Raw genomic sequence first — 12,347 nt, 5'->3', positions numbered from 1 at the left:
TGATATATAAAAGTTTTAAATTTAGATTAAGTGCAACTTATCTATTTTTTCTTTTGTTGCTTCTTTTTTTTTTGGTGTTATATCTAAGATTTATTACCAAATCCAAGGTCATGAAGATTTAACCTCTGTTTTCTTCGAAAAGTTACAGTTTTAGCACTTACATGTAGGTCTTTGACCTGTTTTTGAGTTAATTTTTGCATATGGTGTAAAAAAGGGTCTAACTTCATTCTTTTACATTTTGAGACCAGTTGTCCCAGCACCATTTGTTGAAGAGACTGTTCTTTCCCTCAGAAAGGTGGTCTTGGCACTCTTGTCAAAAATCAACTGACCATAGATGTGTGGGCTTATTTCTGGGCTCTCACTTCTCATTGATCTATATTTCTATCCTTTTGCCAGTAAGACACTGTTTTGATTATGGTAGCTTTGTAATATGTTTTGAAATAGAGAAGTGTGAGTTCTCCAACTTTGTTCTTCTTTTTCAAAACTGCTTTAGCTCTTCAGGGTCCCTTGAAATTCCATATGGATTTGAGGATAAGCTTTTCCATTTCTGCAAAGAAAAAAAAAGGCCATTGGGATTTTGGTAGGAATTGCATTGAATCATTAGATCACTTCAAGGAGTATTGACATTTTAACAATATTAAATCTTTGAATCCATAAAAGTGGATGTCTTATTACTAAGCCATAAAAAGGAACGAAATTGGGTCATTTGTAGAGATGTGGATGGACCTAGAGATTGTCATACAGAGTGAAGTAAGTCAGAAAGAGAAAAATATTGTATATTAACGTGTATTTGTGGAATCTAGAAAAATGGTACAGATGAAGCAGTTTGCAAGGCAGAAATAGAGACACAGATGTAGAGAACAAACATATGGACACCAAGGGGGGCAAGGGGGGGGTGGGATGAATTGGGAGATTGGGATTAACATATATACACTAATATGTATAAAATAGATAACTGATGAGAACCTGCTGTATAGCACAGGGAACTCCACTTTGCTGTACAGTAAAAACTAACACAACATTGTAAAACAACCCCAATTTGAAAAAAAAAAGTAGTGTCTTTCCATTTATTTATATCTTTAATTTCTTTCAGCAATGTTTTACAGTTTTCAGTGTATACATCTTTACAACTCTTTAGTTAAATTTATTCCTAAATATTTTATTCTTTTTGATAGTATTTTTAATGAAATTGTTTTCTTGATTTCCTTTTTGGATTATTCATTGCTAGCATATAGAAATATAACTGATTTTTGCATGATGATTTTTTATTTTTTATTTATTTATTTATTTTATTATTTTATTTTTTTAGTTAATTTATTTTTGGCTGTGTTGGGTCTTCGTTTCTGTGCAAGGGCTTTCTCTAGTTGCGGCAAGCGGGGACCACTCTTCATCGCTGTGTGCGGGCCTCTCACTATCACGGCCTTTCTTGTTGTGGAGCACAGGCTCCAGATGCGCAGGCTCAGTAGTTGTGGCTCACAGGCCCAGCTGCTCTGCGGCATGTGGGATCTTCCCAGACCAGGGCTCGAACCCGTGTCCCCTGCATTGGCAGGCGGATTCTCAACCACTGCGCCACCAGGGAAGCCCTGATTTTTTATTTTATAACTTTGTTGAGTTTATTTATTAGCTCTAATAGTTTTGGGTTGATTCTTTAGGATTTTCTACATATGAAATTACGTCATCTGTGAATAGAAATAGTTTTACTTCTTTCTTTCCAATCTGTGCCTTTTATTTCATTTAAGACATTGCCCTGATTGCCCTGGCTATTACTTCCAGTACACTGTTGGATATAAATGACCAGAGTGGGTATTCTTATCTTGTTCCTGATCTTAGGGGGAAAAAATCTTTCTCTTTCCCCAATGAGTATGATGTTAGTTGTGCAGTTTTCACAAATGACCTTTATCATCCTCAGTTTGCTGTGTATCTTTATCAGGACCACCCTATTTCTTATTCATTCATTTCACAGCATTTCACAACACCTACTGACATACCTCTGTGCTGTGTGGTGGGAAGGGACAGTCATGGTCCCTTCTCTTTCCTAGCTCACACTGACACAGGGGAGATGGACACACAGACAGACAATTATAACACAGAACCATAAGAATGGAGGGGCATCTACTCCTGTCTGGGTGAGAGAAGACGTTTCTTGGTTTGGGTCCCCTGAAAACAGAGCCTGAGGCAAGGACCTGGGAGCAGAGAGTTTGTTTGGGTGATGATCCAAGGGCGTAGGAGGAAAGAGGGAAAGCCAGTGAGGGTGTGGAATGGGCACACTTGAGGGTAACCAGGGATCAATTCTAGGGAATTCTCTGAAGAACTGAAAAGAATATGCCTCAGAACTGTCCTTCCAAAGGATGGGAGGGTGGAGCCAAAAAATCAGAGAGCCCCAGCAGGCCCTCGAGGTGGAAGCTGGTGGTAGGACCTGGCGACGTGCTGGGGAAGTGCCCACCCCAGCTACACCTGCAAGCGGAGGTGAGGGAGGGGAGGTGGCATGAAGACTAATGGCATCTCCTGTGCGGGTTCAGGGGGGTTCACCAGGAGGAGCAGCTGCGATGGCATCAAAAATGGAGAGAAATCAGCTGTGTGGAGCAGGCAGGGGAGATCATGCAGGGCTTTGGACACTTTGTCCTGAGAGCAGTGGGAGATCAGCCAATGAAGGATTTTAAGTCTGGAAGTGCCGTGATCAGCTAGATGCTTTTGACCGACCGATGCCTCCAATTTCAGTGCAGAGAATGGACAGGAAGGAAGCAAAAGTGAAAGCATAGACACCAGTGGGAGGCTATTGCAGAGGGCCCGGCCAGAGGCCATGGGTCCTTCCCATGAGTGCGGCAGGGAAATCAAGAGCAGTGGACAGATGTGGAGCTGTTCAGAGGGGCGGCTCCACAGGAAATGCCGCAGGGCTGGGTGCCGGGAGTGAGGGACAGAGAAATCAGGGATATTGCCTAAATTTTCGGCTTGAGCAGTTGGGTTTCTGTGGTGTCATTCATGGGAACAGGGAATCCAAAAGCAGGAGCTAAACCTGATGAGGTCGGTGTTGGACACGCAAAAGTGGACATGAACCTGGGGAACTTCCCAGGGGCGAGAGGTCCCGCAAGACGGCTCCAAGCCTTATTTCGCCACCCGTTAGAGCCAAGCTAATGTGCCTTCCTTCCTGTGAATGGCCTGGCCTCAGTACTTACTCACGAGCATTCGTGGATTGAATAAATGAGCAGCTGACTGCTGGTCCCCACACACACCTCGCTCACTTTGCTCTCTTCCTTATTTCCTCCCTTTACCTCTTTAAATCCTGCCCATCCCACCAAGCCACATCCTCCAGGAGTCACCACCTTTGCGGCCAGTCTGCAGACCCCAGGGCAGGAGCCATGAGGATCCCTGGGGGTCGGGATGGGGCTGACACACACGCGGCTCCTTCACTGGAAGCAGCCTGCGGGGGGCCCAGAACAATCATATCCTCTGCCCTGGCCTAGACACAGGGATGGTGGAGGGCCTCCAGAGTGGGCTCCGGGCTCCGAGGAAACCTCAGTGGAGAGGGCCAGACAGGCTCTGTAGATCAGGGATCCCGGAGCTCTCTGGCTGGGGTGGGTTCCTGCCTGCCTGCCCAAGCGTAAGACTTGGTGACGGCAGCCATGAAGCCAGCAGGCCCTGCCAAGGTGGCTGGAACGGAGCGTGCAGTTGCTTGTGATGTGGGTCAGCGTGTCAGGCGCCAAAGCCAGAGGAGCCAAGAAGGCGGAACCACACATCCAGGCTCCCAGGGCGAAGGGACAAGCAGTGATGCAGGGGCAGTGGATGGCAGCTCGGCCACCCGGCCAGGTTCCCGGTCCTCACATGTGCCTCTGCGCAGGTGGCTCACCGTCCCCGTTGAACCCAGTGCACAGCATGCTCAAGCCCAGCCTCCTCGCCTTTGCTTCTGCAGGACCACGATCCATGATGCCTTCTCCAATTCTCTCCGCCCATCCACATCCTACTGCAGGTTCAGAGCCTCAGTCAAGTGGACGCTCATTCCTTCTTAGCTGTCGTTTACCTTTGATTCAGTGCCACCTCCCCCAGGGAGCCTTCCCTGAGTACCTGTAATCCTTCATCTGAGGCAGCCGGTAGAGTTCAGAGGTTATAAGCCTACCAGCCTGCCCTGCAGATTTTGCGCATGCCAGCCTCCATAATCTTGTGAGCCAATTCCTTAAAATCAATCTATCTATATCTATAAAACACACACACACACACACACACACACACACACACACACACACACACACCCTATTGGTTCTGTTTCATTGGAGAACCCTGACTCACACACTTAGGAACCCTGCAAAGCGCCTGAGGGAAGCCCTCCCCAGATGGTTGTTTATATTAATTCCGTGAAGAGTTGAGGGGCTCTGTGTGTCTCATCTGTAAGCGGAGACCCCCGTCTTCACAGCCTCTATCAGCTCCACACCCTGTGCATGCATGCGGTGCTTCTGGCTGGGCTGAAATGGGAGGAGAGAATAAGACCCAAGAGTCTTGACTCAGGCTCCCTGCAATTAGATGAGCTTAGGGGGAAAATTTAAATCCAGAGGCCCTAACTCATGTTCTCCCTTTGATTTCCCTTCTGGTACTGTATTTTGAAACTAATCTTTGTTAAATAAAAATGGTTGATGACAAATTAATATCTCCCTCCCAGCAAGTACAGTGTGATGGGCAGTCATCTACACGCTTAGGTAACATCTGATCACCATCACTGGGTTTTGGTGTCCACAATAGTTTGCTATAAATAGATGTTAAAAAAGACATACTTTAAGACTTACTCTGCAGTTATGATTATGAACATCTGTTAATGTTTACAGAAGTCCCAGATTAAGTTAGATAATGTCAGAGCAAAGAATGTACACGGAAACTCCCACACCCTTCGGGTTTTACTTTTATCCACAAACGTGTTGGGAGACTCAGGGCACAGCGCTTCTCAGGGGGCAAGTTCATGATCATTAAAGCATGAAGGAGCCCATAATATCAGTGGTGCTCAACACAGGGGCTTTCCAGAAGAAGCCTCGCTTTTAAAGGCTGGAACTTCACCAGAACTTAAATGTGCCTGGACACACAAGCCTCGCCTAGAAGCTGGCTCCAAGGTCTTAAACCTCACTGAGCAAAAGAGGCCACACATAACCCAAGAGGCCCTGGGGGAGCCTGCACCCCAGAAATGGCAGAGCTCGTTTGTGCCTTGGAAGAAAATCGCAGCCTCTGTCAAATGATGTCATCTCACCCCGCAACCCTGACACGTCTTAAATAATATTTTGAGGCTGATCTTGACATGCTTGATCGAGCTTCTGGCAGAAGTTTCTCTTTCTATTTATTTATTTGATTAATTTTTACTTTGTCAAGAGCTGACTCAGGACAATTGGACAGGAAAGCTGGTTCATTCTGCCTGGGCTCCCTTGGTGACTGATTTTTGACCTACGAATGAAGTACGTCTTTGGATGCCCATTGTAGTTTATCTATTTGTAGAAAACGAGGCATTTTCATTAGTATTATTTTTAATATAAGACTGTGAAACTGTGCATGGCTCTTCCTTACCTGTGTTGATCTCCTTTATTTGGGTGGTTATGTTTATTTCTCATTTTAATTGTGTCTCCTTTTCCCATTGATTAGATTTGCCAGAAGTTTGCATTTTATTCATCTTTTTAAAGAGCTAGCTCATGGTTTTATTTATTAATTCCACTGGGTTTTATTTATTGTTGTTTTCTATTTAATTTTAATCTTTATTATTTTATTATTCTTACCATGTTCCTTTGGGTTGTTTTTGTTCCTTTTCTAGTACATAAAGTTGGTTGCTTTTCTCTTGTTAAAGATAACATTGTTTAAAGTTGTGAATTTCCCTGTAAGTTCTGCTATGTCAACATCCTGGAAAATCATCTGTTTATCACTTTCATTGGTTTAGAGATGTTTTTATAGACAAATGAGATATTTTAGAGGAAAAATAAATCATAAGCAACAAAACACTCAAACAAACAAAAAACCCTGAAATCACCAGAAATCCCATTTCCCAGAAAGATATATTGACATTTTAGTATACATTTTCTAGATTTCTCCTTTGCAAATTTATACATATAGATTTTTAAGTTTTTACAAAATGGGGTCACACTTAACACCATTTTGTTATATGTTTTATTTATCTAAATAATAAAATTAAAACATCTTTCCTTGTTATTAAGACTAAATTTACACTGTCAGTTTTAATGGCTGTTGAGGATTTATTCTGTTGTACAGATATCCCATAATTTACACTACCAATTACCTATTACTAGACATTTAGGTTGTTTTCATTTATCTTGTCATCATAAAAAAAAAAAGCAACCACACTGCAATGTATATTCTTGTTGCTGAATATTTGCATACCTCCATGATTATTTCCTCAGGATAAAGTTGTAGTAATAGAATTGTTGGCTGAAAGGAGTTGGTATGGCTTTAAGACTTTTAACGTATTGTCTTTCATTTCTCCCCAGAACAGGTGTACCAGTGATTTGCTCTCAGCCTAGAAGCTCCCGTTTCCATCTACCCTCACCAATACTGAGTGTGTTTAATTTGGGACTATTGGTGGGAGAAGAAAAGGTTATTTTAATCTGAATGTATTTTGTTATTAGAAGGGGTGAATATTTTTGTGCATTTATTTACCACATAGTTTTTGGATCGCCTTTTCACATCCCTTACCCTTTCATCTTTATTCTTATTAATTTACAAGGGCTTTTTGCTGTTTGTCATATATATTACAAATATTTTGGCCATTTTATTGTTAGACTTTCAAATTTGCTTAAGTATTCTTGCCTTACAGAATTTGTAAAGTTTTATTCAGTTAAATATATCAATCTTTTCTCTTTCATGGTTTTTGTTTTTGCACATATGCTTAGAAAGACCTTACTTACACAATGATCAAATGATTATTCATTTCTTCTTATTTGTTTACATTTAAATCTTATAAGCATCTGGATTTATTTTAGTGTGTGATAGAAACTGATTTTATTTCTTCCCAGTAGCCAGTTGGTCTCAGTCATACCCTACCCTTTGCCCATGGAAATGACAGTTGTCATATAAAGATTGTATAAAAATTATATACTGGCATACCTTGTTTTATTGCACTTTGCTTTATTGTGCTTTGCAGATTTTGCATTTTTTACAAATTGAAAGTTTGTGGTAACTCTGTGTCAAGCAAGTCTGTTGGCGCCATTTTTCCACCAGCAGTATTTTTAAATTAAGGTACATACATTGTTTCTTTTCATATAATGCTATTGCACGCTTATTATATTAAATACTATAGAGTAAACATAACTTTTATTTGCACTGAGAAACCAAAATTAATTCGCTTTATTGCCATATTCGCTTTATTGTGATGTTCCGGAACCAAACCTGCAATATTTCCGAGTTATGCCTGTATAGACATGTACAAAATCACACCCTTGTGTCTGTTTCTGGCTTTCTATTTTTGGAGCTTTGAGTGTCCATTCACAGAGCCAGCTCCAGTCACTGTAGTGGCTGAAAGGGGCAGCTCTGGAATCCTTCTGCTGACACTTGAGCCTGTTCCCCTCACTGACAAGCTCTCTGACTTGGACAAGTCACTGAAACTCTGAACTTTGGTTTCCTGGAGGGTGGTTGTGAGGATTTAGAGGAAGGATACATGTAGAGTTCTTGGCTCTGTACCTGACACATTCAAGGATTCCATAATGTACGTATTACTGCCACTGACACATATATACCAGTGGAACCCGATGTCAGCGGCGTCCCCCTTACCCCTCAGGGTACACTTGGCTTCATCCCCCAAAGGGGGTAGAAGGAGGGAGCTGTGCAAGCCCAGAGCCAGCTCAAGATTCTAGTGAGTTCTGGGGCCGTCCCTGCTGCCTCTGCTGATCCTCACCACTTACCCTGGTTGTGAAAGTCTGTCCCTGCTCAGAGTTCCAGCCCCACCTCCATCCGAATCTCCCCCCTCCAAGCACTGATGATTGCAGTAGATGTTCCTAAGTCCAGGAAGTGGGGGAGACAGAGAAGGCACTTACGTGGAAGACAGGTGAGCATATAAAAGTGGAGTGGGAGGCCTCCCCATCAGGACCACTGGTCCAGGCACCCCGACAGTGGGTTTCACTAGGCTTCCCTTAACTGTCTTAGCACCTCTCCCCCTCTGTGTCCCCTCCCTTCTCTCACTCTCCCTCCTCTCCCTCCCTCCTTGTCCCTCCCCTGGAGTCAAAACCACAAATGCTTTCTTATGCCTCTAACAGAGCAGCTGCCCCATCTTCTGTCACCCTGGCTCCTGCCTAGTCCACACCCACAGGCTTTCCTCCTCCCTGAGAGGCCCTCGCAGGGCATTTTCCCAGACAAAGACAGTTCTTTCCCTAAGAGGGGTTTGGTACCAGTTGTCAAGATGCTAAAATAGTCTTCACCTTGTCATGTTACCAATAATAATAATAATAATAATAGCATCCATAGTTATTCAATGCATACCATAAGCTAGACACATACTATATATTATGTCTTTTAAACTTCACAACAATTCTACAAGGCAGCCATTGGGGGACGAATATTACAGAAGGAACGTGACTGGGGTTCAGAGAGCTGATATGACCAGATCAGGCCACAGGTAAGTATCAGAGGAGGGCTTTGAGTGTCAAGGTGTCTGACTCCAGAATCTGGGCTCTTATCTACACCCTACACACCTGCCTTTTTAAGTCTCTTGATAAATATTTCTAACTTGTTCTTCTGAAAGATCTTACCAGCCTTCTGGTTTCAGGCAGGGGAATGTGGCATAAAAGCTAAATGCACTTGCTCAGTAATAGCCATGGGGGAAATAGGCATTGTTATGTCTACCTTACAAATGGGGGGACTGTGAGGTACAGAGAGGTTAAGTGACCAGGCCAAGTCCTCACAGCAAGTCTCTGGCACAGCTGGGATTAAAATCCAGACCTCCCATCACTGGGTCTGGTGGCCCCCCCGGCCCCCACCATGAACACTGCTTCCAGCCATCTGCCTTTGGCCCCCCAGGCTCTGCTTCCAACAAGTCCCCTGTGTCCTTTCTGCCAGGAGTGCTGATCTTGCTTCTCTCAGTTACACTGAGTCTGTTCAAGTCCCCCTACGTCCTTGGGGGCTGAACTGCTCAAACCCTCCCAACCCTTACACGGTCAGGCTCTGGGCTGATCACTTTATAGCTACTGGTCACTGGCTCCTCAAGAGCATTTTGTAAGGCGGAAATTACCACCATCTGCATGGGGGCTGCCCCACCCAACAGCCAAGCTTCCCCTCCACACGGCCTGCTGGGAACAGACACAGGCGCTCCTTCGTACGGGGCCTCCACTGACTGGGCCAGGCAGGCATGTGGCTCCGGAGGGCCCACTCGTAGGCTGGATACCTGTGATACGGCAAGCCCAAGGGGTTCATCCTGGAGCTTCTTCAAATCCCGATGCCCCCCAGTCCATACATATCCTCACAATAAACCTCCTTTTCTCAAGATGGCGTGGGGGTATCTAGTCCTTGCAATCACGATGTTAACACACCCCATTGACAGATGAGAGAACACAGGCTCTGGGAGGTTTCAGAACAATGTCGCACAGGTGGGAAGTGGCAGAACTGAGACCCAAACTCACAACCCTCTGATTCTAGAAGCCATGATCTTTCTGGGGATCAACACAGTGTTTACCAGCTACCCAAAAGGCTACTGCCAACCGCAGAGACTAGCTCCTCCTCTCTTGGGTCAGTCTAGCCTCCTGGACCAGGCCACTGCCATTAGCTACCCTTCCTGGGGTGTGAACCACATGGCAAAGTGCTAAGGCCTTTCCCCCTGCACATGGTTTTATCCTTTAAGGTAGGTACTATTAGCCCAATTTTACAGGTAAGTAAACCAGATTTGAGCGAAGTGAAGTGACTTACCAAAGTCACAGAGCAAGAGATGATGGTACCAAGACTTAAGCCCAGGGTGGTCTACCCAGGGCCTCTGCTCTTAACTCCTGCAGAGTATTCCAGCAGCAGAGGACCAGGCAACAGCTTCCATGCTGTTCCCTACGCACATCACTGCACACACACATTCTCTCACGCTGTTCCCAGTTTTCCTGTCCACATTCTTCCTGCCCCTCAGAATCCATTACAACTTCCCCTCCTCCAGGAAGTCCTCCCTGATACCCCTGTAGACAGTTCTCTATCCCTCTGCATCCCACAGTTCACTCTCCTGCCTTGGGTGGTGGGTCATCTCTTTCTTTGACCGGCTCCCCAGCAATGAGAGGGCAGGATCTATTGTGTACATCTCTGAGAACCCGGCCCCTGGTATGTTACAGTTTACAGAGCACCCTCAAGTCCATCCTCTCTCTCAGTCTATAACATTGCGCAAGAGTCAGCAAGGCTGGGACAACTATTCCATCTCAGCCGAGGGAACTGAGGCTGCAGGAGGGGTGGTGCCAGCCAGGCCCGGGCCACACTGGCCTGATTAAAAAACCCTGTTCTTTGGACATGGCTTTGCAATGCAGATTTCATGCAAAGGCCGGGCAGTGAGTGACTCCAAATACATATTTACAGGTTCATCAAGTGTTGCAGTGAGCCCACAGATTCCCCAGCTCCCTGCATAAAGAGACCTCATGAAAACCAATGAAGTCACACCCCCTGCACCCAGAGGACCTGCCTGCAGCTCCAGCGCGGTCCCTGCCAGGGTGCGTCCCCGTGACATATATTCACATCACCTGAGTGTCAGCAGCAAGCCAGGGGCCCACCAGCTCGTGCTCCTAGAGGGGCCAGTGGACCCCCATGTGGCCACTGAGCAAGCTGAGGAAGAGGAGTGAGGGTTGCTCTGGGTCTTGGAGCAGGCTTGTGGCAGGGCCTTGCTCACTCCCTGGGGAAAACTGGAACTGGGTTTCTGAGCAGGTGGCAGCTGCAGCCCCCCATAGTCTTTTGCTCTCTCTGTATTAGTCAGGATGGTGGGCTAAGCAGTAACCGATAATCCCCAAATCTCTGTGCCTTAATACTACACAGTTTATTTGCTCATGAAAATCCTCTGTGGTCCCAGGGAAGTGACTAGGTGATACAGGCTGCTTTGATCTCATAGTTCCCGTGTCAGTCTGAGCCACCCCCACCCCATGATCCCTGCCACAGAGGGAGAGAGAACCATGAATTGTACCAGAATTGCTCTGCATAGCCTGAAAGTGCCACCTGGCACTTCCACTCATATTTCATAAGCCAGAAATAGTTACATGGTCCTGACAACTCAGGAAAGCTGGGAAGTTTCCTGTATGCCAAGGCAAAAAGGCCATTTCACTAGACACTAATAACTGTCCATGACACTTTTTCCAGGGGCCCAAATATTGTGGTTCTCTCTATTTCTTCTGCGCTTGAACCATTTTTAAAGATACTCATTTAGGGAAGTGTATTAGTCAGCAATTGCTGTACCAATGCTGCATAACCGACCACTCGAAAACTCAGCAGTTTACAACAATAGCATTCACTTTTCTTGTTCACAAATCACAGATTGACTGGTATGGCTGTACTCCAGGTTTCAGGTTGGCCTGGCTTGGCTGCAGGCAGTGGGTTGGATTCAGTCTTCTCTTTGGATCAGCAGCTGTTCTGGGTGTTTTCTTCTCATGGCAGATCAGAGGAGCACAGGAGGCCAAACCATGTCAGCACATTCAAGGCCTCCGCACAAATCACATCTGCTAACATTCCATTGGCCAAACCAAGTCACGTGGCCAAACCCAAAGTCAGGGATGGGGCGGTGCCCTCTGCCCACCACCACAAAGCCATGCAGACATGAAGATGTATAATTCTATTAAGGGAAGGAGTAAAGATTTGGGAGCAGTGACCCAATCACCACGAGAGCTTTTTGGGAAAATCATGGGATTCAAGAGTCCCACCAATGGTGGTTGGAATCCCAGCTCTACCCTCAAGCCTCTCTACCCCTCTGAGTTTCAGCAGCACCTTCTATAAAATGGGGCTAATCCTTTCTCTCAGGATTCCTGTGCTACTCAAAAATCACAAGTAACAGTTGAGTTCCCACCACATCAAGCACCAGGGGAAATGCTTTATGTCCACCATGAGCTCGTCATCCCTTGAAGGCACACTTCTCATAATTAATGCATCAGTGTGGATTAGCATGTGGAGTAGACCCCGACTGGAGAATAGATTTAAGACCTGGGAACCCAGGGATCCACCAGGGTAGAGAGAAGGATGCTGAAAGGCAAGCGAAAGTCAAAGTCTCCAATTTCCAGAGCCTGTGAATGCTGCCCTCAGGGCTTTGGGAGGGCTGAGGGCTCAGGGGTATGGCTTTGCCACAGGGGTCCCTTCTCACTCAGGCATTCCTTCCCTCCACAAATATTGATTGAACGGCAGCCCTGAACTAGGCTCTAAGGATGGGGAAACTGAGGCACAGA

This window comes from Balaenoptera borealis (genome assembly GCF_965194805.1).
Source record: "Balaenoptera borealis genome assembly, chromosome: 8".
Taxonomy (NCBI): Eukaryota; Metazoa; Chordata; class Mammalia; order Artiodactyla; family Balaenopteridae; genus Balaenoptera; species Balaenoptera borealis.
This window is presented reverse-complemented; position numbering follows the sequence as displayed.